Genomic DNA, 26,329 nt, shown 5'->3' with positions numbered 1-26,329 from the left:
TTTTTTTTTCTGATAACAAATTCACACAGGGTACGGTGACACTCAAGGAAGGAGATTTTCCTAGGTAACAAGTAGCGTATCGCACAGAATGGCTTTTCCTAAAGCTCACACAGCATTTCATCTAATAGCACAAGGGAAAACATCATAATTTATAACCTTTACCAATCTACACTTCACATTTAATACTTACAATAAAAAAAGTAAGGTTTTTGTGCAATAGATACGGGTGTGCTCAATTCGATAAATCTAAGAACAAAGAGCAAGCATTCTAAGCAACTATTGCCATGAAATGCATCATATCTGGCTGCTGTTCTTCAGCCCTGCAGGTTGTTTAGATAGCAGAATGTGACAGCACAGGTCATTCCTTGCAGTGTCTAGAATAAGGATGCATCTTATCAGCCAATGCAGGTTGAACACAAAACTACATAAGTTAGAACGGCAAAATGAGCACACTGGCTATTAAAGAGACGCTGTAGGGTAAATAAGCTAAAATTGTAGGTTAGTGCTCGTGAAAGTCTAAGGTGCCAATATTATCGCTAACAGAGCTTTAGTAAACAAGCAATGAAGTAAATGCAGGATAATTAGACTACCCCAGGACATACAAGTACTAGCCCGATGACGAAGTCACTCACAATTTTGTCACTAGTACGTACTGAACCACTGGTAGTAAAGGTTATTGTATTGCATTACAAGATGAAGAAAAAATGCGACTTCCCCAGTTCTATTTGATATAAAAAAGAAGAACTCAGTGACATTGCCGTTGACAATGACGTAGGCTATCGAAAGATTTTGTTCTCTTCACTCTATGCCACCAACTCTTTCGCATTTAAGTAGTTCCATTATCATGTCCTGCTGCGCTGGTTTTGCTGGCTAGCGAAACTCGCACAAACTGCAAGTAGCAGAGAATGCCATAAGCGTGAGATGTCGCGGAATTCCTGAGCGGTTCATGCCACTTGACCAAGATCAACTGCAGCGGCAAATACAATGCTCTGTCTTGGCCCGGTTTCTGCATGGTTGCACATTTGCATTTTGAGCAGGAAACCATAGCACCGTCTGTCGGCAACCATTTTACTTACTGATGGAAGCAAAAGGTGCTAATGATGTAAATGATGTCACCACCCCTCGCATGGAGGCGGGCTGTTTAAATTGTGCTAACAGCACGCAGACTCTTCAGATGCAATGTTCTTTGAACTAAATCTTTTCTTGACGCGAAGTGCTGCGAGGTTTCTGGAATGGCATTTGAACAGTCCACGTGGACTTAGTATTTGCCTTTACTGTCCCTTTAACCCTTTGGCATTACCCACTGTGGTTGCTTAGTGGCTATGGTGTTGGGCTGCTAAGCAAGTGGTCGCAGGATCGAATCCTGGCCATGGCAGCCGCATTTTAAAAAGGAAGCTTACAAAGGCAACGGTGAATGTTAAACTTCAAGTATACAATGCCCTTGTCAGACCTAAATTGGAGTATGCATCCGTTGTATGGGATCCCCACACAAAAAAGGATATACACTGCTTAGAACGCCTACAAACGAAAGCAATCAGATTTATTTTTAATAAATATAAAAGGCTGGATTCTCCAACTAAGCTCATGATTGCGCATAACACTCCCCCCCTAGCTGCGCGCAGAAAAATCAGTCGACTAAAACTCTTGCATAATATCTTGTCTGGAAAAATAAATATATCGATACCCCCATATTTAAAGTCCACCGCAAGAAGACCAACACGTAACACTCACAAACACTCCCTACAACCAATTTTTGCCAGAACAGAGGCTTTTAAGCAGTTTTTTCCCACGCACTGTTTCGGACTGGAACAGTCTACCTGAGTTAGTTTGTCAGGCTCAAAATTTTGACGAAGCCCTTGAACCACACCTGTCTTAAATATCAACGTAGCCAAACTGTTATTTCTGGTGCAAGTACTGTTGTAAATCATTGATGTGCTGTTCTTTTTACGTGTATGTATGATAAATACCGTCCCAGTGAAACCGATGTATTATATTGTCGTGCAAATGTTGTTGGAATTTATTTCTGTGCTGTTCTTTTCCCATTTCATTGTAATTCCACTCCTGCTTGGGCCACATTGGCCTGCAGTATTGTGAAATAAATAAATAAAAAATAAATTTCTACGGTGGCGAAATGTGAAAACACCCATGTACTTAGATTTAGGCGCACATTAAGGAACCCAAGATGGTCCAGATTCTCAGAGTCCCCCACTACAGCGTGCCTCAATCAGATCGTAGTTTTGGCCCAGAAAATTCCTTTAAGCTAATTTTAGCGCTTTGGTGCCAGTTGTTACAAATTCCTAACATACACAACGAATGCAGCTTATGCCATGGGAGTAAGTTTTGTGTCTCTTGTGCCGGTTGTCAAGCATTTGCAACAATGTTTCCCAGAGCTGATATGCCGTGCAGCCTAGTAGCAACAGCGGGAGGCTGGATACCATTCTTTATAGTGGCAGTCGACAAGGTGCTCACACATGCAATGTCATCTATTTTCCACAGACTCTGAACATAAAGTCAATACATGCTTCCAACATTTTCTTTGTATTGTTTACATACCAAAGATTAATGGGTATGTAGTGAACTTGAGAAAGCAGTTAATTTTTTTCATAGCCGTTTTGGCTATGGTATGTCATGAATCCACAAGATTTGGCATTCGTGGCACTCAATGGCTTTGGCGACTTGTTGTCCAAAGATTTCGAAAGTGTCTCGTTTCTTTTTGGCAGGGAATGAATGTTCTTTTTTTTTTAATGGCAGGAAGGGGCTTCATGCATGCTTTCTGCCAAAGGTTATCAGCGACGACAGCTGCCCGAGAGAAAGCGCAGTTGTGCGAAGTGGGTGCCTGTTGCCAGGCATACTTTTTTGGGGTAAGGGGCACGCACTTGGCCTTGGTAGGGGGACGGCATGACTGGCTGTTGTAGCATGTCGTTTTCATTCAAGGTATCCTCGGTACACAGTAATCTCGGGATGGGGAAGCGGAGGGCACGTGCTTGGTTTGTGCAACCTTCCTCCCCCCTCCTACCCTGCAGGCTATGCCCCTTGCCTGCAGCCTGCATTATCATTGACAGCACCAAACACTGGCCAGCTACCATTAACACCCACCAACCATGCATTTGACGGGGCTGCAAGGAATGGACAGTTTTTTTATCTGCGTAAAGTGCAATGTACACCTTTGTCTGAACAAAAGTGTGAACTATTTTCAGTATTTTCGGCAACCATAGCGGATGAAAAAAAACTTTCATCACCCACTTGCTAAGTGCATGGACATGTTTGGTGCAAAGTAAAAAGGTTTACACAAGCTAAAATAATTGCCTCAGATTCATTTCTTTTTCTTGTGCATTCATTCATTCACAAAACTTTATAAGTGTCCTGAAGCCCGGTCTTTTCAGACCGAGGCGGGCCGCGTCCACGTCGGCACCGCCAGGCCGAGCCTTATGGCGTCATCGTGGACCCTCTGGACAGCCCGTAGCTGATCTTGATATGAAGAGCTTGTTATCAACTTGTACCAGTAAAGCCATTTTTCTTCGGGGTCGGCGAGAGTCGCGGGACAGCCCGCCAGCATGTGTCTGATGTCAATGATGCCATCACACACATTACATTCTTTCCTAATTTCTCTTTCGGGGTAAATTTTATTTATGAAATACGGAGTGGGGTACGTCCCGGTTTGCAGTAAACGTAGCGTCACTGCCTGAGCCCTATTAAATTTTACGTGTGGCAGAGGGAATTGCCTACGCCCCAAGTAGTAATATTTAGTGATGTCGCTGTAAGTTAGTAACTGATCTTTATGCTCCCCGGAATGGTAGTGGGCGTCGGTTCGGTTCTGACCGGCACGGCAAGCAAGTCCTCGTGCCAGGTCGTTCGTCACCTCGTTGAGGTTGGGCTGAGTCTCGTCCACTTGTTCCATATGTGCAGGAAACCGTCGGATTTCAGTTTTGATAGTTTCGACCTTGTCGATAATTTTAGCCGCAGTCCCAGCTACATAGCCTTTGTCAAAGCTCTTAATTGCTGCTTTGGTATCGCTATAGATGAAAGACCAATTACGGTTCCTGATGGCTAGAACAATCGCGGCTTGCTCCGCCACCGTGGAATCCTTAGTGAAGATGGTGATGGCGTCCCGTACCTCGCCCCGGCTGTCGACCACCACGGCGGTGTAGGCGTCTTTGCCTTTGACCCAGGCAGCGTCTACAAGGGCCGCCTGTTGTCCTAGCTGTTCAATTTCTTTCAACAAAGCTTTCGCTCTCGCTTTTCTCCTGCTAACATTGTGTTCTGGGTGCATATTTCTCGGTAGGGGGGTGGTTCTGATCGCGTCTCTTAGTTTCGCGCTCAATTCTACCTCAGATTCCTTCGGGTTCATTGATCTATTTGGGTCTGTCCCTATCGCTTTGAGTATAAGCCTGCCTGCTCGCGTTTTCGTCAGTCTTTCCTGCTGCGCCATCTGTTGCGCTTCCGCCATCTCTTCTATCGTATTGTGCACGCCTAGGTTCATGAGCTTCACGTTCGAGGTGCTGATGGGTATACCTAGGGTAGCCTTCACTAACTTTCTGATCAGAGTGTTTAGCTTGTTCACCTCGGCCTGCGACCATTTAAATAGACCTGCCACGTAGGTGAAGTGACATAGAGCGAAGGCGTGCACTAGCCTTAGAGCGCTGTCCTCACCCAGGCCTCTGTATCTGTTGCTGATTCTCCTAAGTAATCTGATGACTTGGTCCGTCTTGTTTGAAATGTGCTGAATGGCATTCAGGTTGGTACCTGCCGCTGCTATGTGGAAGCCTAAAACTTTAATATTTTCCACCTGCCTGATCGCGGATCCGTCGTGACAGCGTAACATAATCTTGGGTTCCTCCCCGGGGACGTAGCCCCTGGGTCTTCGACCCCTGCGTCGATGTTTTAGGACCAAAAGCTCCGACTTTGCCGCCGAACAGTTGAGTCCCATCTCGCCTAGCGTCCTTTCCACGGCGTGTATGCTCTCCTGCAGTCTGGTCTCCATTTGGCCTATGTTACCGTTGGCGCTCCATATGGTTATATCATCGGCGTATATTGCAAAGTGTATACCTTCTATACTCTCCAGTTTCCTTGCGACTCTGGTCATTGCTAGATTAAATAGCATGGGCAAAAGTACAGCCCCTTGCGGGGTGCCCGTTTCCCAGGTTCATCACCTTCGATTTTAGTTCACCTAGCGTGAGGCTCGCTTGCCTACCACCCAGAAACGCCTTGACTACACTGTATAGCCTCTCGCCCAACCCCAGCTCGGACAGGACCTCGAGGATGGCCTTGTGCTCTATGCGATCAAAAGCTTTTTCGACGTCTAGTCCCAGAATCGCTCTCGCGTGCACCGGGCTAACGTGTATGAGCTGGTGTTTGATCAGGAGCATGGCGTCCTGAGTCGATAGTCCGGGGCGGAAACCGATCATGTTATACAGGAGTATGTCATTTTGCTCGACGTATCTAGTGAGTCTGTTAAGAATGACGTGTTCCATAGCTTTACCTATGCACGATGTAAGCGATATTGGACGTAGGTTATCCAGATAGAGTGGTTTGCCTGGTTTTGATATGAGGATGGTGTTAGCTATCTTCCATTCCTCCAGATAGTCTCCCTTCCTCCACAACTCAGTGAAATGATCCGTCAGGAAAGTGATCGACTCATCGTCTAGATTCATTAAGAGTTTATTGGTAATACCGTCGGGTCCGGCTGCCGATCTACTAGAGAGACCATGGAGGGCGGCCCGGACCTCACCCTCGGTGAAATCGCGGTCCATTTCCTCGCACGGTCCTCCCATGTACTCCACGCATTCGTCGCTATCGCTCAATTGTTCGAGCGGGAGATATTTGTCCTCGAGCTGTCTCATGACTACCTCCTGAGTCGTGCACTGGCTGACTTGATATACCAGTTTTGTAATTGCTGTTCTCTTGTTTGACTTAGTGGCGCTCTCGTTCAATAGATGTTTGAGGATGTTCCAACTGCCTCCAGGTTTGATTCTGCCGTCTGCCAAGTGGCAAACTTCGTCCCACTGCTGTTTCACGAGCGTTCTCGAATGATCCTCGATCTGTCTGTTTAGCAACGCTATCTTTTTCCTGAGCTTTCAGTTCAGTCTTTGCGTTTTCCATCTTTGCAGAATGGATTGTTTGGCCTCGATCAGATGCGCGAGCCTACTGTCTATGCTCTCTATGTTTTCTTCGGTCTTAATTTCTTTAGTGGCCTCCCTGAGGTCCTCTTCGAGCTGGTTGATCCAGGTCTGGAAGGACTGTCTGCCCGCTTCTATCGGCTCCAATTCTAGTCTTTTCGCTCTAACTTTCCTAAAAAGGTCCCAGTCAGTGCACCGAAAGGTTCTAGTCTCTTGTTTCGGCATACCTATACCTATGTGTATGACATAGTGGTCGCTGCCTAGATCGGTGCCCGAGTTTTCCCAACTAGCTTGTTTCGAGTTGTTGACAAAAGTTAGGTCGGGCGTAGAGTCCCTGCATGTGGCGTGCCACAGCGGGTGGGGAAAGCCGGATCTGTGATCAGGCACAGTCCCAGGTCCGTGGCAAGGTTCCATAACCCCTCACCTTTCTTTGTATTCCAAGCGTATCCCCACGCTTGGTAGGGGGCATTAAAGTCCCCTCCGATGATGAGTGGAGAGCTCTTTGCGACTGCGAGTGCCTTGTTGAAAAGTGCCCTAAAGCTTTGTTTCTTGTAGGTAGGACTGCTATAAATGTTCAGGCAGAAGATACTCTGCGCCCTGCCCTTGTGCCTTTTGAGTACGACTTCTACTAGGATATACTCGATTTTACTCAATCCGAGATGGATATCGTGTTCGATAAAGGGTAGCTTTTTGTCAACGAGGGTGGCCAATCCCCTTCCGGAATCTTTTTCTCTACATACCGATTTGTACCCGGTTAGCTTTACTTCGTCCGCTAAAGTTTCCTGCAGCATAATTACTTTTGGTTTGACCCCCATTGATCTAATTAATTGGCGCAGCGATGCCTCTTTGTTGTGGAATCCGCGACAATTCCACTGCCACACACTAAAACTGTGGGCGCTATCCATGATTATTGAATGGGTTAATTTTGCTGTTACCCGCGATCGATCTCTTTGGAGCGCCCCCTGACGTTCCGGAGAGCGATTTTACGCTTTCTGATTCTGACAGCAAGAATTCGTCGTCGTCGCATTTCGTTTCGAGTTTCTTGAATCGCTGTTCGGCCGTTAACCTCCATTTCCATAGTTTATCCACTTTAAAGTTAGTCCTTTCCGTCGTCTCTCTAATTTCTTTGATTACCTCTTTCAGCTCGCTGAGGACTGAGAAAACCGAGTCAGTTTCGGGGCTTACTGCTCTTTTTTTCGGGGCGGGGGAGTTATCTCCCTCGCTTGGTTCGTTGCTTTGACCTACTGGTCTGGCTACTGCTACGCTGGCAGGGCTCGGCTGTGCCTTCTTTTTCAGTTCTGCTACCTGTTTGATCAGCTCTTCATTAGCTTCACGCAAAGAGTTTACCTCCCTAATCAACTGTTCTATTCTGGCATCATTGCTTTCAGTCACCGCCGGCGTAGTGGCGCCACCAACGATTCTCACCGTACCTTTGACTTTATCCGCCCAGGCGGTCCCAACTGTCGGCTTGGCACCGGGTGTTCCATCTTCTAAGAGCGCCTGGGCTCCTCCCGACTTGGAGCGGCTTCTCTCCCTCGTGGCCGATCGTGACCGGGCGCGTTCCCTTCGGCGAGCTCGTACCACATAGGGTGTTTGAAATCTCTGCTTGCACGCCTTGTCTCCGGTGGGATGGTCTCCTCCACAGAACTTGCACTTGGGCGTGCAAACGTAGTCCGCACGTGGGTTGGGGGCTCCACACCCTCTACACTGAACAGAGTCCGGCGTGGGGCACACGTCCGAGCGGTGTCCTACCCTACCACAAGTGAAGCACACATCAAATTGTTTCCTGTAGAGATAACATCTCAACAAAGTCGGCCCGTAGCGCACAAAGTTTGGCACTTTCAGTCCATCGAAGAGGACGATGACTGAGCCTGACGTCTTGATGCGCTTGACGGCCAAAGCGAGCGGGTTGCGCTCATGCACGATATTCCTTGTGACAGTAGACTGGGAGTCCCTGATGTCGACTTGTCTAATCACCCCTTTGCACGTGGCGTGCGGGGCCGTCTCGTACGCATTGACCTCGTATTCCATTTCCACAATTTTGAAGGACTTCATTCTCACGTACCTTGCCACATGGTCTAGTTCAGGCGTGCTCACCACCACGATATTTTGCGTGAAGTTGGGGCACACCATGTCTTCACTTGCTTGCTCTGCCATTAGGCCTGAAGCCTCAATCACTGCAGTTCCAATAGCGGTGGTACTTACTTTGCTCAAATTTAGTCCTCCTCGTGGCCTGATTATAATTTTCTGATGCTCCTCGGGTAGTTGGGGCATCCTTGAGGCCTTTACTATACGGTACTTGATCGAGCTGGTGTTGGTGGCGGGTCCCTTGCTGCCGCCGGACGCTTGTGAGGTACTTGGCGTCGCGTTCGCTGCGTTGCTGCTCTTCTTACCAGCACGGGATCGTCGTCCGGTAGCCACTTGCCAACCAAAATCTTCCTCGTTGTTGTCCTCTTCGTCTTCCATACGGGAGTCTGCCATGTCCCCCTGGCACGTAGGCCGGCAAGGCCTAATGGGCCCTGCTCCTCGCTAGGGTTAGCTCCGCACGTAGTGGGATGAACAGAGAAAGTCCAATAAAATTGTCAAAAATTGGTTCCCACCTCGAAACTTCGTATCAGTCGAGTCTGGGCAACTTCACGAACAAATGATGTGCTTGAAATCGTCGTACCTCGAAAAATTGGCCAGCGGAACATCGAAAAAGATGGAGCCGATGTGAGAGACGTGTCTGCTTCGTGCTCTTCTTCTTCTTCTTACCCTTTCTTGTGCATGTGCGCAAAACGTTTTTGCATATGTGCTGGATGTTGTGAATTTGTGACATACCACATAGTTCATAAAAAAATTGAGTCTTTCCACAGAATATTGGTGGCATTCAATTGAGGACTAAATGGAGTTAGAATCTCGGGTGACAATGTTTCCTGCCGCGCCTTGAATAATTCCAGCGGTAAAGTTAATAAACTAAACCTACTGTGGCTGATTCTAAGGAAAGAGTTAAACTGCAGTTGCTCAACAGTCAACAAACAATGAATCTTACTTTAGCCTTGTTCATGAAACAAAAAGAATTTATTGTCATTGCTTTCTCTGTGCAGCCAAATGGACCCTACATAACTGAGAGCTCACATAATATGACTGTTTTGAATTGGTTCATCCAAACCTTTCCTCTTGCAGTGAGAAAGTGCACTGGCCTCCTCCTACTACTGGCACAAAATGGGATATGATCGATAGGTTGCGCCACTTGAAATGTGGCCTCCAAGTGAAGCATTACCACGACTTTCATTCCCTTTCAATAGAATTACAGCTAATTTTCCCTGATGTAAGCGCAAATTCCCTGAGTTTTCCCTGACTATTTACAGAATATTCAAATTCCCTGAGAATTCCCAGTTTTCCCGGTTGGTAGACACCCTGAAAGGTCTAGACGAGTTTCTAGCGTCTTCTTACCCCTCTGCCCCGCTCCTTCCATGTGTATACACGCTCTGAACCACCCTCAACATAGGGCAACTTCCAAAAAAAGAAAAGCTTCAAAAGAACGCTGATTTGAGCACGGCCAAATATGTCAAGGTCGGGGGTGCTGGGCCAGTGAAGCTAAGAAACCGCCACAACAAACAGGTAGGAAGGCAGGTAGGAGAATGGACTGGAAGTCCACACAGAAACACAGGAAAGTATGCGGCCGCCGTGCAGTTCAACAAACCAGTGAATGCTGAAGAGCGTAATAGTGATTGACGGAAAAAAATGTTAAGTGGAGTGGAGTGATATATGCGAGGAGTGATGGGACGTGCATAACAGGCGTCAAGAACGATGTTGGTGGATAACTGTGGTCATAGCGAGAGCGTCTCGTCACTGCCCAATCGCTCAACACCAGCCAGCAGGGGCCAGTAGCCTAGCTGAAGCTCACCTATCAAGTCGTAACACGCGCTGCTTGCTACGGAGAGCCCACCCTAACTAAACGTCTCGGCAATTTTCAGAATAGACAGGTGTCGAGAGACACAACGCTTTCAAATCTCTCGGAGGTACTGGCCCTTATTTTACTGTGAACAACGGATGCCGTAATCTTACAAAGGCTTCTAAAACAGGAAGCAGCCCTGGTTCGGACTGTCTGCCTCATCAGTTCCCGTGTGTGATCAAATTACAATATGCATCATATATGTGATGACAATAACATCGCAAGTTACTTCCAAACATCCCTTCAAACAAGTCAGAGAGAAGGTCCCCAAAAGTGAGTGAAACCTGCCTCACATGGTATTACCGAAGTTCTAGCACAAAAGCTTCGTTGCTTTATTTTGCAATCTAGAGTAATATAGCATGCCCACAACGCCGAAAGCACGATTGAGTGATAGGAAAGTTGCAAAATAGTGCCCGCCCTCTCCCGTAAGTAGCCGTGACCGTACCACTCGAAGATCTGGCTGCAAAAAAATGGTGACCGCCACTTACCTGGGCTGCAACAAGTCAGGCCGGCATACGAGAAGACACACAATAATGCGCTGTTTTGTTATTGTATGGCCCCGTTTCTAGCGCTGTTCGTTTTTCCAAGTCACGTACCAGGTAGGTCATCGACATACATTATTTAAGTCTATCAATTCATAAACAAAATTATAGCTTTTTTTAATACCATCATTTTTAAATATAGCATAAGCAAGATAGCATAATTTAATATGTGAAGTGGCTGCAAAGCATGCTTCCTCGTTCTTAAAGCATTCTTGTTGGGCGGGTGCTAAGAGTGTGAGTCCTTGTGTGGCGTACAACCTCCACATAAATAAATAAATAAAACTAAATTTCTGGCTATGCCACTGCCTCCTCATTTGGCATATCTCGGTGTGTTCTCCCTGCTCATCACCTCTAGAGGCGAAATACAAACACAATTGGATGCTGTTTCCGCACGTGGGTGGTAACCATGATTGAAAGTAATAAAAAGGTTTTGATTCGGTGCCTCGTGAAGCACTAGTATGTTAAGGCTCCGTTTTAATTGTTAACCGTGGAAGGCACTGTGTCCTTTGTCCCTAGGCGCGCCGGCATTGCGGAGTGGGGTCGTTTGTTTACGCTCGGACGCTGCTGAAAGGTCGCCGGTGACGATGACTGACTCCGCATCAGCGCCGCAGGCGCGAGCAAGTCTGTCCAACGTACCTTCAGAGGCAATGTTCTGACTGGTGTTGCAGAAGTCGCGGGGCACGGTAGTGCTGAACTTAGCGTAACAAGTTAGCGGCTAGACATAATTATATTTATTCAATCGTGCTTTTTACTAATTGTAACAACATGTAATCGTTTCGACACCAAAGCGGCAACAGCGACACTACTGACTGGTCCGTGGTTTGGGGCTCGCCGAGGCCTGCGAGTGCCAGGGGGTGTTCGCATAAAACATTGGCTGTCCACTATCTTGGACAGCCGATCGGCCTCCGCGGCCCCAACCCACGGGCCACCCAGCTTCCAACTTTGATCCCCCCGCTACCCCTTCGGTTCCCTGGAGATCCTGCGCTGCCTGCTTTATTGTAACCTCAGCTGCTCTCCTGAGGCCTCCGTTTGCCGGTTGCATGTGCCCTCCTGGAGCAGTACTTGTGAAAAAACAATCTGTCATCGCGACGAAAAAAGCGACCCGCGACCTATACAACGCCAGTAAGCACCTTGCCACTTCAGACACAGCGATCTCCAAATCCAAATGGGGCATTCATTGTTGTGGAATAAGAGACGGAGAACTTTGCACTTATGGAAAAATGACAGACTTCCGTTCACTTCGAGCGAGCGCATCAAGAAGACTTATTTTTCACTAGAAGGTATGGGAAATGGGAGAGAGTAGAGAGGAGAAAGTCATAATACACCGTGCCAAACAGGCATTCTTGCACCATGCTAAGGCATATAGTTTGAGGGGTATCAAGTGTCGGGCGCCTCTGAGAGGGAGTCCTCCTTGCCACCTCGTCGGGGGCCCGCGGAGCATTTATCAAATGTCAGGCGCCTCTGAAGGGGGTGGGGGGCTTTGGCTCCAGAATGGAGGATATACAACAACCCCCCCCCCGGGTGAGCAAACTATTATTGAGCTCATTGTGCCACAATCTCCAAGGGATACAGCTGCTGTATTGGTCGCTTTACCTCAGTTCCCCCCTTAATAACAGTTTGCAGGACCACACCCTGCCGTCTCTACCCTTAAGTGTTTCCTTAATTCTGGTGGTCTTCCACATGTGGCGTTTCAAGCGGTCTTCCCTCAGGAGCACCAAGGCGCCTTTCTTCAGATCACTCAATGTCGTTGGTCGGCACATATGTGCCGATCTAAGCTCCAATAGGTACTCTTTCTGCCACAGTCTCCAGAAACCATCGGCCATGGCAGTCCGGTACTTCCAGCGACGTGAGAGATGCATGCCACCGCCAGGAATTTCGTCCGGCAGCAGGTGTGGAGGAAGGGTCGTCAACTTTCTTCCAACAAGGAAATGAGCCGGTGACAGTTCTGGCTCTTGAGCATCATCGTATATGAAAGTCAAAGGGCGTGAGTTGATCACGGCCTCCACCTCATAAAGAACGCTGGTCAGTTCTTCGAAACTCAAGCTGCTCTGACCTAACACCTTTCGCAATGCTACTTTCACAGATCGCACTATCTGCTCCCAGAATCCACCCCACCAAGCTGCCCGTTCAACAATAAATTTCCATCTGATCTGGTTTCCGGCGAAGTATGACTGCAATTCCTCAACTTGCAACAGCATGAACATTGCCTTTAGATCCCTGGCTGCACGCTTGAATGTGAGCGCATTGTCCGAATACACCATCGAGCAAATTCCACAGCATGCCACAAAGCGTTTAAAGGCCAAGAGGAAGGCTGTAGCCGACAGGTCGCTGACGAGCTCAAGGTGGACAGCACGTGTTACAGCACAGGTGAAAATAGCGATGTAGCATTTTTTGCTGTCGCGTGACTGTTGACAAATCAAGGGCCCTGCAAGATCGATGCCAACGATGTCGAACGAGTTTCCCTTTGTCACTCTGTCAGCTGGAAGTGGTGTTACTGGTTCCGTAGCTGGAGGGCAACTTTGTTTGTGATAGACGAGACACTGCTTGATAATTTTCTTTACGGCCTGACATCCTCCGATAATCCAATACGATTCTCGCAGCTGTGCTAGAGTATTGCGTACGCCCGTGTGCAGCATTCTCAAGTGTTTCTTCCGTATGAGCAGTGACGTGAGGGGGTGATTGCCAGGGAGAATGATGGGATGCTTAGTCTCTTCGTTGTTATCGCTGAATTGCAAGCGTCCACCAACTCGCATGAGGCCCTCTTTGTCGAAGTATGGGTTGAAAGGCAAAACAGGAGAGCTCTTGTGCAGCGGTCTTTGATTCTTCAGGTTTGAAATGTCGTTGCTGAACGCATCTTCATAAGCTTTAGCCAACCAGTATCTTTCGGCGCTGATTACTTCTTCAGCTCGTAATGGGCCGATCGTCCTTCCTTCTTTGTTGTGGCAGTTGTCGACAAAGCGGCGGACCTACACGGTTACTCGCACGACTCTGCTGAATGAGCTATAATTCTCAACATTGAAAATTGCCATGGATGACGATGATACTATGGGCATCGCTGTCACCTTTCGCTCTTCCATTTGGCGCTCCCCAACCTTCGAGCTTGGCTCACTTATCGTTGGCCAACACGTGTCATCCTGCTGAAGCCAACGGGGTCCTTTCCACCACAGTTCGCTTTCCCGCAGGGCCGATGGGAGAATGTCACGGGTGATTAGGTCAGCGGGGTTGTCTGAACCTGGGCAGTGTTTCCAATCCTTCGGATCTGTCAGCGCTTGTAACTCTGAGACTCGATTTGCCACGAAGGACTTCCATCTGGCAGCGTTTCCCTTGATCCAGTGCATAGCTACTGTAGAGTCAGTCCAGAGGATGGCAGCAACGTCCTTCAGATCCAAGGCCTTGACAACGTAGTGGCATAGTCGTGCACCAACAAGCGCTCTGATCAGCGCCAATCGGGGTAGTGAAAGGCGTTTCAAAGGGGCCACTCTTGATTAAGCCATGACCAAGCTGACATTTGTTAGTCCGAACGAAGACTTGGTCACGATATATGCGACAGCACCATAAACCTTCAGGCTTGCGTCACAGAAAACATGAACCACTTTCTCCGTATCATTGTTTCTAAAGTCTGCCGCTATCAGTTTTGGAATAGACACTCCTTCAATGCATGGAAGCTCCCTACACCAGCAGTCCCACTCAGGCTGCAATGTTTCAGGCAAGGGATCATCCCAACCAATTCCCAACTCCCACAACTTCTGGAACATTACCTTTAAGCTTAATGTTGTGGGAGCAATAAATCCAAAAGGGTCGAAAATTCCTGCCGAGGCCTGCAGCACAAATCTCTTGTTGTCGGCTCTTGCCAAGAGGAAGTCGATGAGTGAAGTTGGGTTGTATTCAAAGTGGTCAGTCTGAGCATTCCAACCTACTCCCAATACCTTTGTAGCCGCAGCATGTCCAGCATCAGCGTTCGTTCTCTCCACATTGCCATTCTCTAACAAGTTGACGAGATCGCGGTCGTTCGACATCCACTTGTGTAGCCGCATCCCTGCTTGAGACAATATTCTTTGGATTCCTGGCACAAGACTTTACCCTTGTCAAGGCTGTCAAACCCAGTTACAAGGTCATCCACATAAAGATGCTTGCGCAGAATACCTGCAGTTTCAGCATACGGTTCTGGCAGGCCTTCAAGATGATGTTGCAACGTGGCAGCCAAGAGAAATGGGCTCAACGTGACACCGAACGGCATGTGAGTCATGCGATAGGTCACCACAGCTGGAAGTTCTTCCCCTTTCTTTGGCGTCATAGCGTACCAGAGGAACTGCACAGCGTTCCGATAGCCCTCTGATAGTGATATTTGGAGAAAGGCCTTTTCAATATCCGCAACGATGGCAATGTTGTAAGTGCGAAAATTGATCAGCAGATCAATGAGCTCTGGATTTAGGTTTGGGCCACTTTCTAAAACATTGTTCAGTGAGAGGCGATTTTTGGCACTTGATGATGCATCGAATACAACCCTCAGTTTTGTAGACTGGCTTTCGCGACGAACAACTGCTTGATGTGACATATAGTACACTGGACCTTCCGACTTGCCGTAATTCTTGCTGGCTGGCTCTGCATAGCCGTTTTCTATGTAGTCTCTTATGCAGGCGTCGTATTCCTTAATCAACGAATCTCCTTCCAAGAGGCGCTTTGTCTGTGCTTTAAGACGTCTTCCTGCGCACTCATAGTTGTCGCCAAGCTCGTAAACCATCAAATTCCAAGGGAACGACACCTTATAGCGGCCATTCTCAAAGTCGACGGTTTCTTTATAGTGTTGAAGGACCGCGTCCTCGTGACAAACTGGCTCACATTCCTTGATACTGATGTGCTCGAGCTCCCAGAAAGACTTTAGCTGTGCTGATATTTCCTTGTAAATTTGTTCACTCACTCCTATCCGCATCATGCCAGCAGCCAAGGAGCAGACTCCTGTTGACTTCCTTGTGCCAAACTGGCCCTGGACTCTCCATCCGAATACAGTCTCCACTGCCATCAATTTGGAGCTGAGACGCTTAGTAGATCCCGTGACAATTTCCCAACAATGATCAGCGCCTACCAAAAGGTCAATATTTTCACTTTCGCCGCGTCGCGAGGCGTCTGCGACTTGGAAGTGAAATCTTGAAAGTTGAAGCAGAACAGAATTTGATGGAGTAGCCATGATATCTACACAGATGCAAGGAACTTCCAGCACTTCCACTCGCACCCCTTTTCCGTCGTACTGGCTTCTGAGCCACAGCTCCACTCGACACGTTTTCGTGCGTGTTATGGCTGATTGCTCACCAAAGGTAAATATTTTAAGCTCCTCTTCTCCCAGCACTTTTAACTGCAGCTTTTCGGATAGGTTGCGATGGATGAAGGTTCGCTGACTGCCACCATCGAGGAGAATCCTGACAAGTGTACGTTCAGGTGGACCCTCTGTCCATGCTCGCCCTGTCTGTAGGAGAAACTGCTGCTCTTCAGTGCACATCAAGTTATCTCCCGTGCCTAACGAGGACTTCAATACCGTGGCTTGCTCAATCACCGGTGACGAAGATGCATCCCCTTCATCAGTGTTGCGGTGTCTTCTAAAGTCAGGGTCACACATTGTCGGTAAATGTCTGCCCTTGCAATGTGCACACCTGAGCCACTTAGCTTTACGGGATTCTCTTGCCTCGTGCCCTTTTGTTGTACACCGGAAACATCGATTGTCACACTTCAGCACCTCTCTCTTATCCACCACAGACATCTTAGCATTGCAGTTGCTGGTCTCATGGCCGTTCGAATTACAAAATAGACATCCTGTGCTGTCCTTCATCATGGTGTGCAGCGCAGCTGCAGTAGGCATGTTCACCGCTTTAGTACTGCTGTTGCGCCTTTCCTTTACCGATTCGGCACTGTTGTCTCTCAGAGCTTCGGCCCGCTGTATGATCTCCCGTGTTGCCACCTCTTTTCTAAAAAATGCAGGAACTCCTCCAGCTCATTTCCTTCGTTCGTAGCCTCGTTTTTTAATTGGTATTCCAGAAGAAGGTCGGCAGGCACCGCTTTCTTTATTACGGTCAGTAACAAAGTTCCACAAGTGCCAACACTCACGCCTAAAGAAGTGAGGCTGCATACACCTACCTGTCTCTACTTCGTCGACGAGGCTGCGCAGTTGACCGAGATTCCGTGAGTCATGCACTGGCTTGATGTTAAGCAGCCGTGGCATGTGGTCTTCTATAATAACTTCCTTTCTGCCAATCCTCTCCTTTAATAGCGAGAAAGCGACATCGTAGTTGCCTTCCGACAAGTAAAGTCCTGCCACCGCAGACGCCGCCTTTCTCGTCAAGTAGCTGTTGAGGTACTTGAATTTGTCTACATTTGAGAGGTTCCGGTTAGCGTTGATAGTCGATTCAAACTGACTCCAGAACCCTTGCCACTCTCGCTCTTCGTTGAATTTGTTGATTTCGAGCTTTGGCAGCTTTATGGTGGGGCATATTTGCAAATTGTTTGCGCTAGATTCTCTTTGATCTGAGGAGTTTAGTGTGCGATCTGATGAAACATTTGTGCAGCTAAAGTCACGTAGCATGCGTTGTACCCTTGTGTTCGCCACGCTGATCCTTTCTCCGTACATTTCAGAGCATGCAATTTCCTCTTCGAAAACTTCATCTTCAACGCCTTTTTCTATCTCCCTATCTAGCTCTTTCAGTGAACTAGATAGGGAGAAAAGAAGATTTATCTTTTCTTCCAGCTCACCGATTGATGTGCTGCCGTCCATGCATGGTGGATACTTCATTGATCAGCTTGGTTGCAGATGTTCGCGCCACGGCCCTTATTCGCTTGATTGTGTCGATGTCCATCATTTCACTTCCCTATTCCCGGGTTTCGGCACCAAAAATGATGTGGAATAAGAGACAGAGAACTTTGAGCTTATGGAAAAATGACAGACGTCCCTTCGCTTCGAGCACATCAAGAAGACTCTATTTTTCACTAGAAGGTATGGGAAATGGGAGAGAGTAGAAAGAAGGAGAAAGTCATAATACACCCTGCCAAACAGGCATTCTTGCACCACGCACGTGCAAGAACCCGCTCCACACTTGGAAGGCACCACCGCACCGCTTGTTGCTGTTCGTACATCGCGCCCGCCAGTAAGGCACGTATGGTATCCGGCGCCTCTGAGAGGGAGTCCTCCTTGTCATCTCGTCGGCGGCCCGCAGCGCGGGGGTTTATCAAATGTCAGGCGCCTCAGGGGGAGGGGGTACTTTGGCTCCAGAATGGAGGATATACAACACCCGTGCCCGCTGCCTCACCGCGCGAGCAGATAGCGGTGGAGCGTAAACTTGACCGCAATCCGCAAGGCGAGGTTCTGACTGGTGTTGTAGAAGTCGCGGGGTGCGTTTTTGGCTGCTGGGTATATAGTCAGACAAACTTTCTCGCGCCTTCGGTGCTTGTGCTGAGTCAGTCATGCCAGATTATACTTTTCTCGCACCCTACCTTCAATAAACATCACTGATTTCCCCGGGGGAGCAAGAGTCCGTAGTAGACAGGGCCTGCTTTCCTGGAGAGGTATCATTGCTCGTGCCAGGCTTTTCGTATGCTGCTTTGTGTAACCTCTCGAAATCATTTTTAATGATCCGCTTTGACTTAAATGAACGTCCTTCTGCGAAAACATGTGGAAAAAATGGCTGTGGCTTAACTAAGGTTAAGCCCAGGATGCGAAGCATACTAGCCTTTATTTTAACGCGACAGCGTTAAGGAGCTCGTGTCGCAGAAAAGCCGGTGTCGTCGGCGTCGGCTCAGGCGTGCGGCGCTTGCTCAGGCGCACATTTCGTTGTCGCGCCGAACGCTGCGTTGCTCGACGCTCACCGCGTCCGATGCGGGGGGCGACGCCGCGAGCGACGGCGCGAGTTGGAGCCCCGTTTCTCCTCTGTCGTGACGTCACGGTGTCACGTGGTATTGAAGGCGACACCGCCGCGCCTGAGGAGCTGGGTTGGGCTCTCGTAATATGCTTCGCATAAAAACAGCAGGCGTGAACCACGGAGAAAACGGAAGCAAAGCAGGTACGTGCGACATACCTTAACACACAGCGTTATTGTAATCTCGGTTTTCCTGGGGCCTCCGTTTGCCAGTTACGTGTGCCCTCCTGGAGCAGTACTTGCAAAAACTTCAATATATCGTTGCGACAAGAAAAGCACCCAGCAACGAAAAAAGCGCCTCGCGACTTCTACAACACCAGTCAGAACCTTGCCCTCCGCAATGCCGGCATGTCTAGGGGACAAACGCATACAAGACGCGCTAAGATACCTCCTCCGTAGTGCTTAGGCAGAGTCACATATTCAAGGAGCAAAAGCCCACACATTTTCTCTCTTGCGCCCGCGCACAAACGGCTGGCGATCCCTCAACGTCACGTCGAATTGTATCAATGTATGGTGCACACCATAGTCAATGTGAGTGTTTGAAAGTGCGTGAACCTGACATTCCCAAACAATCACTGAGGTTTGCACCGTTCAAATCGATCAACATGCATACTTTTCAACAAAGTAGCAACCCTTTAGGCATATAATAAGAGCACTTACCCCAATAAAGCGATGTTGCAGCCGTTCTTGCTAACGCGATCCGAAGACCTGAACTTGAAACTCGCATCACTTCACAAAAGCGACCACGACTTACCGCCAATAGTTTCGGAACTGCCAGAAAAAAATTGCAAAAAGCGCGAAGCGTGGATAAATGGATAGATGCTAGGAGCATGCTCTTTGAAGTCTGATAATGGGTTGTGCCACTGCGCCCTCTTTTGCAATGTTGTTTTTTTGCCTAACGTTTTACTAGTTTTAGTTACAGTGGCCAAGTGGGCCGAACGACGCGGTTCCACAGAGCATAAAGTTTCCTACAATTTTTTTTTTTGTAGGGAACTTTATGCTCTATGTTACTGAGGCGCCGCATGTGGAAAAATTGTGCGAGGGCGCTGCGAGCAAACGGGATTGGGCCGGAGACAGGCTTTGCGGCAGATTCAACTTAATTTTGCTGCGGGCGCTTAGACCGGTTGCGCACGTACGCTCTTTAATGGTGCTTTATTTCTACTGCAAATTTATATTGACACCTTTTCTCTACGTATACATATTTGAGGCATGGGTTATACAACATGACGTCTTCAGTTTTGCTGTCGTTGTCAAGTGCGTCGTCTGCTAGCGAGGAATGGATGGATGGATGGATGTTATGAGCGTCCCCTTTGGAACGGGGCGGTGGCTTGCGCCACCAAGCTCTTGTCTTGCTACTATGCTGTCTAATATCCTACCTAGGTTAACCAATGAAAAAAAAAAAACACTATGAACTACCACGTCCAAATTTTCTGATACCCTGTTGCGAACTATGCTTTTGTACGTCTCCGTCCTTTGTCGTTTCCCTACTTTTTTTCCACCAATCCTCCAATCGCCTCTTACTGATGTCTATTGCGGACCTGTTTGCTTGGCTAGAAGGAAGGTGAGAGTTTCGCAGCGGGCCGTGCAAGCAAGCGCGTGTCGTAGTCATTCATGCTGTTGACAGGTGGCGCGAGCGGCGCGTCTTAGATGCCTCTCTTCGGCTGGCAAACTTCTGTGAGGTGCAGGCGCGTCTGTGCTGCTGCACGTTTTCTCGCTGCGTTGCTAGCAATCAGTTTTTTCTACTGATTACGTTTACCTATTGTAACCTTGACATGTGCTGAGCACACAGGTAACAAGGGAGAGACGTGTAAACCGCCAAACGCATTGCTTTGCGCCCGGGTGCACGTAAGGATACGTCTCCGCCAGAAACAAGGGCAAGAGAGTCTCCACGTTTTCTGCCCCGAGCAATGAAGAAAGGCTGAAAGTGTGGCAACGTGCGGTACCACGGGCAGACAGACCCCTGGAGAAAACATCTGTGCTCTGTGAATAGCACTTCGAGCAAAGGTTCAAAAAGTCACGCCAAGGTGAAGGATTTCTTAGCCTACATAGACGCCTGGGAAGCACAAATAGGGAAAGTAGGCTTTCTTACGCAAGGCACAGCTGAAGGACTTCGCGTTACGCTTACAAGCACAATGTCCCTTCTTGATTACTGTGGTATCCTGTGTTTGAGCTTGATTACAAGTACCTAATGACCTCTCGTTTGATTCAGGATAGCTTAGAAAACTTATTCTGTATCCTTAGGCAAATGTCAGGCAACAATGATCACCCTACACCGTCACAGTTCTTAATATCGGTGAATTGTTTGTAATTTTGTAGTTTAGCGAAGGCCCCGCCAAATGGAAATGTGTCACCCTCATTGATGAAGAGCCTGCTCTCGGCAACCAGTGAAAGGCCGGGAAACATTCAAGGAAAACTTGATCAGCTGATGGATATTGGGTGCCTGAACGAAGTTCATGAGGTGCTTGCATCATGCGACCTACTTCCTTATCATGATGCGACTGTTGCAATAGGAAGTGACTCGCGGATTTCCAACTATGTCGCAGGATATGTTGCTCGGAAGATGCTCAGCAAAACAAAGTGCCATAATGCTCTAGAGCACTGCTCCTTCCAGCTGGCTTCGAGCTTCCAAAGGAAGCTTGCCTCACACAAGAGGTTAATAATGGAGGGTTGCTATATCCATCTCAGGAGCTTCATAAATTGATTATGAAGCTAGAGGATTCATTCACACATTGCTTCAGTGTCAATGGTTTAAAGGCCAACAGTGTGATGGATTTGATTTCTTCTTTGGCAAGGAACAGGCTAAGTACAGTTGGCTGTGACAAACATTGCACAGGAGTAACAAACCATGTTGTGAATTAGTAAGATCTTGATGAGGGCTAGTTGGTTGATACTTAGAACTGAGGTGAAACAGCGCGAGAAAGACGAAGACACAAGGAAACAAATACCACAGACAAGCGCTGACTGCAGTCAGCGCTTGTCTGTGGTATTTGTTTCTTTATGTCCTCGTCTTTTTCGCGCTAGTTTCACGTCAGTTGCATGTTGTGAAGTTTTATGCACTAACAAGGCTACATTTTCTAGCACAAGGACAGAACAAGGCTAGAGAGGGGAAAAGGCAAAGAATGCGGCACCTTAAGCTGAGGCATGTTATCTGAGGGTGTGTTGTCCCTTGCGTGGTGCGTAAATATTTTTTTTTGTTCTGTCTTAGGCTGCATCACTTGTTTGTCCTTATTGACTGACTTTGCCCACATACTTGTCCATCCCTGCAATAAAATGTGTTGTACTGCAAGGGCCCTGCTGCTTTTTCCGGCTTGAGAACGAAACACGCTCACAGCCGAGAGAAATACAGCGCTTCTTTTTGGCAACAACTTGCTGCGCTCTTTCACTGGCTAAAATACCTAAAAAAGTTAAAAAGCTAAAAAACTAGCTAAAGAAAGTTTTTGGCGAGAGCCTCCTACCCGTCAGTGTTACTCGCGCGTCTATGTTTGTGTGTAATGCTAGGCTTATCTTCTTGTTTAGAATGACTGGCCACGTCGGCCAATTAGCATTTCATGTTCCTGTGGTGGGCAAGCGTCACATAGTCAACACATATTCCTCGACGCTAAAACAACGCAAAACTACCTGGCTCACGGAGCGCGCGAGCCGCCGAGCGCGATCTAAGAAATCTAAGTGTCGACAGCAGCGCCGCCGCTTCAAGCATGATCTCTTGCTACACTCCAAGGCAGCCGATGCTCTCACCTCCCCTTCTAGCCACCGTAGTACAGTGGCTAGAAAGGGGAAGTGTGATTATCCCCGAGCGGCCACTATGGGAGTCGCTGACGCTGCCTAGCGATGCCACCGCCAGATGGCGCTCGATCCCGTTTACACGTCGTCGTCGAGTTGACCGCTTTTACAGCGGGTGACTGCGAGTTTCCTACACGTGTTGTCGGAGTTTTTTCAGTCTGCTTGCTAAGATTTTCGTAGAAGTTTGTGCGAATGACGCACAATGAGCCGCCGTCAAAGCCATTGTTTTGTGCCCGGATGCACGATTGGTTATAAGTCATGCAAGAACAAGTTTTCATTGTTCGGAGTCCCGAAGGAAGACGCCGTGTTTCAGAAGTGGCAAAGGAACATACCGAGAGCAGACAAGCCGCTTGAATGCAACGCAGCCGTATGGGAGCTGCCTTTCGATCAGCAGTTCATCTCACGACACTTTGAACACTCAATTGACGGCCAAACAGTGCTCTTGGACCGAAGCAGGCCACTTCTTCTGCCGGGCGCCGTACCGACGATATTTCCAAATGTACCAAAGTACCTCTCCAAGGCAGTTCCGAAGAAAAGAAAGCCTAAAGAGAGGTCAAGCTTGCATTCCCCAGTGCCATCAAAAAGGCGTCGAAAGGATGGGCCGCTACAACCACCTTCGCAAAACGATGTTGATCACCTTGATCTACCTGTGCCTTCCGACAATGAAGACGCACATCACTATAAGAATGTCCGTCTTCCGTCCAGCCGGTGGGGAAAGCACATTCTCAGCGAAGAACCGTTAAAGGTAGCTTACCGTTATATTTGCTGACTTCCCGCCTGAGCAGGATCCCATGGAGAAGTTGTTTGGCATAATTCGCCAGTTTTCGGGATGTAATGATCATCCAAACTCAGCCCAGTTCCTTACTGCTGTTAACTGTCTGAGCTTCAATAATTTAGTAAAAGCTCTAGACACAGGCAACTGCTCAGGTGGCACAATCGTGTCATTTGTCGGACCAGCTGAGGCAGCCGACCAAGGGGACAACTTGATTGGTGCAGGAAGAATTGACGAAGCCTCCAGCGTGCTTGAAACATCATCCTTGTGCACTGATCATCCTTATCCGGGGAAGCATAGTGATGCAAGGCTGGTATTTTATTTGGCTGGCTATGTGGCCCGACGGAAAATACCAACAACGAAATGTCGGGACTGCTTTGAGCAGCTGCTGACATCGGTTGAGAATTCAGATGAAGCTCTCTCATCTTTCACCCAGTTTTGTGATAAAGGAGGGCTTCTATATCTCTCAAGACAACTTTTTTCATTCGCGGAAGCTTTGGAGGATAGCTTCACAATGTGTTTCAGTTGGAAGAAAGTACAAAGAGATAGCGTCAGCGATATTTTGCATTGTATGCAACACGTGCCTTCCATTGGTTGTGATGCCCACAAAGAAGCACTGTCAAGCAATATAGTGAAATTTTTTATCTTGACACGACTTCACTTTTACATCAAGTCTTTGAACAAAGAAAGAATATCAACGCGAGAAAAAAAAGAAACATCTGAAGATGCGCCGCACTACATAACCGACATAACAATGCGGATGCTCACTTTGCCTAATCTTAACTTGCTGAATAAAATTGATAAAAATTAAGAAGCTTGTGTGGATCTCAGTTATTCTTTATTTTCATACACAGTGCTATATGGTGCCTGTTTGTTAGGAATCAGTGGTCAACACCAGCATGCCAGCAATTTTGAATCTCCAGTAATGCAGGTGATCTCACAAGGTGAACCGATTAACTAACTCAGACCTCACGGGTTAATGAGGAGCAAGATCGGCAGGAGGGCACGGAGGCAGTTACAATAAGGTCATTTTCGCAGTATTATTTAGAAGCTAATGCCGCGGTCGTGATAAATTAGTTTCGGATATAGGTCAAACATGGCGCCGTTCAACAGATCAGCGTCGCTTGTCGAATGGATAAACGCAGATCTCGGCACTAATACGCTCTGTGTTTAGTCTAGTAAACATGTGAAACTGCGATCGCGTGGCCTCCGCTGTAGAATCAACGCCACCAGACGCATGTACGGAATAGGCAGCTGTAAATGCATTTTGGACCGGCTTTTGCAACAGCGCAAAGCGAAGTGCGGAGGCCATGCGATCGTAGCTGCATCAGATATGGCTTCATTGTGACTGCAGCTAATCTAAAAAAAGGAATGTAGAACACCAAGCTGCCTCAGTGCCGCGGCTGGAATGCCACATTGCCTACAGCAGACCGCCGCCTCCGAGCGACGTGTAAGCGAATGCGAGCGCCACCTGAGCGGAACATCCGAGAAGCCCACGCGAGAGGCGGCGCCTTGCGCACACTTCCCCTATTCTAGCCACTGAACCCAAGGGCTTCAAGGAGGCCAGTGGTGCCTAAATCGACCGCTGGATAGACGTCTTCACATTCTAATAAAATATGCTCCGTCGTTTCCCTAGCTTTACCGCAGCAAGCACATGCTTCTTCTTCCTTCTTATATCTCGCTTTATAGGTGCGTGTTCTAAGGCATCCCGATCTCGCTTCGAAAAGTAATGAGCTTCCCTTTGAGTTATCATAAATGGTTTCTTTCCTAATTTCGTTTTTTCCCCTTAAGGCAGGTTTCTTTTCCATTGCCGCCACCCATGAGATTAATTCAGCCTCTCTGACTTTCCGCTTGACCTTCTTTGTTGCTGTGTTGCCCACCCCACAGGCCGCATACTTGCTGGTAAGCTTCCTAGTTCTTTTCCTCCACTGTGAATCAATGTTTTGCCTGTACAGATACCTGAACACTCTCCCAGCCCATTTACTTTCCTCCATATTCGTCAGCCGTTCTTCATACTCAATTTTACTGCGAGCTTCCCTCACTTCAAAACTAGTCCAGCCCATATCCCCTTGCACAGCTTCATTTGTAGTCTTCCCGTGAGCGCCCAATGCGAGGCGACCCACTGACCTTTGGTTCCCGTTGAGTCCTGATTGTACCCCTGATTTAAAGCAAACAACCGCATTTCCAAAAGTAAGTCCTGGAACCATTACCCCTTTCCACATACCTCGGAGGACCTCGTACCTATTGTATCCCCATAGCGCTCTGTGCTTCATTATGGCTGCATTTCTCTTCCCCTTGACTGTTATGGTTTTTTCCTGTGTTTCCATATATCCGTTGCCTTCGTTTATCCATATACCAAGGTATTTATATTCTGTTACCCGAGGTATTTCTTGGCCCTGTATCTCCACTCTCTGTTCACTGTTTTCATTGAATACAATAACACCTGATTTTCTAACACTAAATTTCAAACCTAAATTGTTGCCTTCCTGTTCACAGATATTAGCCAGACGTTGCAAATCACTTTGCTTGTTTGCGAGCAACACAATGTCGTCCGCATAAAATAAACCTGGGAGTTGCTGCTCTATTACCGTACCTGCCTGTTTGTATGAGAGATTAAACCCGATATTACTTCCTTCTAGCGCCCTCTCCATCCTCACCATATACATCATAAACAGCAGCGGGGATAAAGGGCACCCCTGCCTCAGTCCCTTGTTGATATGAACTTTCTCCGCGCTCCTCATCCCTTCCCATTCAACGCAAACAGTATTTTCTAGGTAAATCTCTCTCAAAAGCTGTATACAATCGTTACCTAAGCCTTCCCCTTCCAGAATATCCCACAAAATGCTGCGGTCTACGTTGTCGTATGCTCCTGTAATGTCCAAAAAGGCCACATACAGCGGTCTGCTTTCTGCTTTTGATATTTCAATACACTGAGTAAGAACAAACAAGTTATCATCCAAACGCCTACCTATTCTAAAGCCATTCTGAAGCTCTCCCAAAATGCTATTATTTTCTGCCCATGCTTGAAGCTTTAATTTGATTGCCTGCATTGCTAGCCTGTATATTACCGATGTAATGGTCAATGGTCTATACGGGTGAATTCTGTCTTTCTCCCCCTTACCTTTATAAATTAAATTCATTCTACTTTGTCGCCAACTGTCTGGTATTCGTCTATATTTTAAAGTTTTTTCAACTGCTTTCACGAGAGCTTGCTTACTTTTTGGTCCCAGTTCATTTATCGGCCTAACGGGAACCTCGTCTAGCCCTGTGGCTGTGCGCTTAGG

General features: G+C 47.8%; 1 protein-coding gene across 3 annotated transcripts in view; it reads right to left on the bottom strand.

The window, feature by feature from the left end:
* LOC135913305 (gastrula zinc finger protein XlCGF48.2-like) overlaps positions 1-19,306 on the bottom strand; it is a 104,506-nt gene extending 85,200 nt beyond the window's left edge. For 2 of the 3 annotated variants that reach the window (XM_070541257.1, XM_065445895.1), the window contains exon 1: positions 19,154-19,304. The gene's annotated coding sequence lies outside the window, so the exon portion shown is untranslated. Of the gene's footprint in view, positions 1-19,153 lie in introns of all 3 variants that reach the window. The other variant, XM_065445896.1, reaches the window with a different exon arrangement.
* Between the last annotated feature and the right edge of the window lie 7,023 nt (positions 19,307-26,329).

The sequence above is a fragment of the Dermacentor albipictus genome, chromosome 6, assembly GCF_038994185.2.
Source record: "Dermacentor albipictus isolate Rhodes 1998 colony chromosome 6, USDA_Dalb.pri_finalv2, whole genome shotgun sequence".
NCBI classification, from domain to species: domain Eukaryota; kingdom Metazoa; phylum Arthropoda; class Arachnida; order Ixodida; family Ixodidae; genus Dermacentor; species Dermacentor albipictus.
The sequence above is the reverse complement of the archived record's forward strand: the minus strand, read 5'-3'. Positions and strand labels throughout refer to the sequence as shown.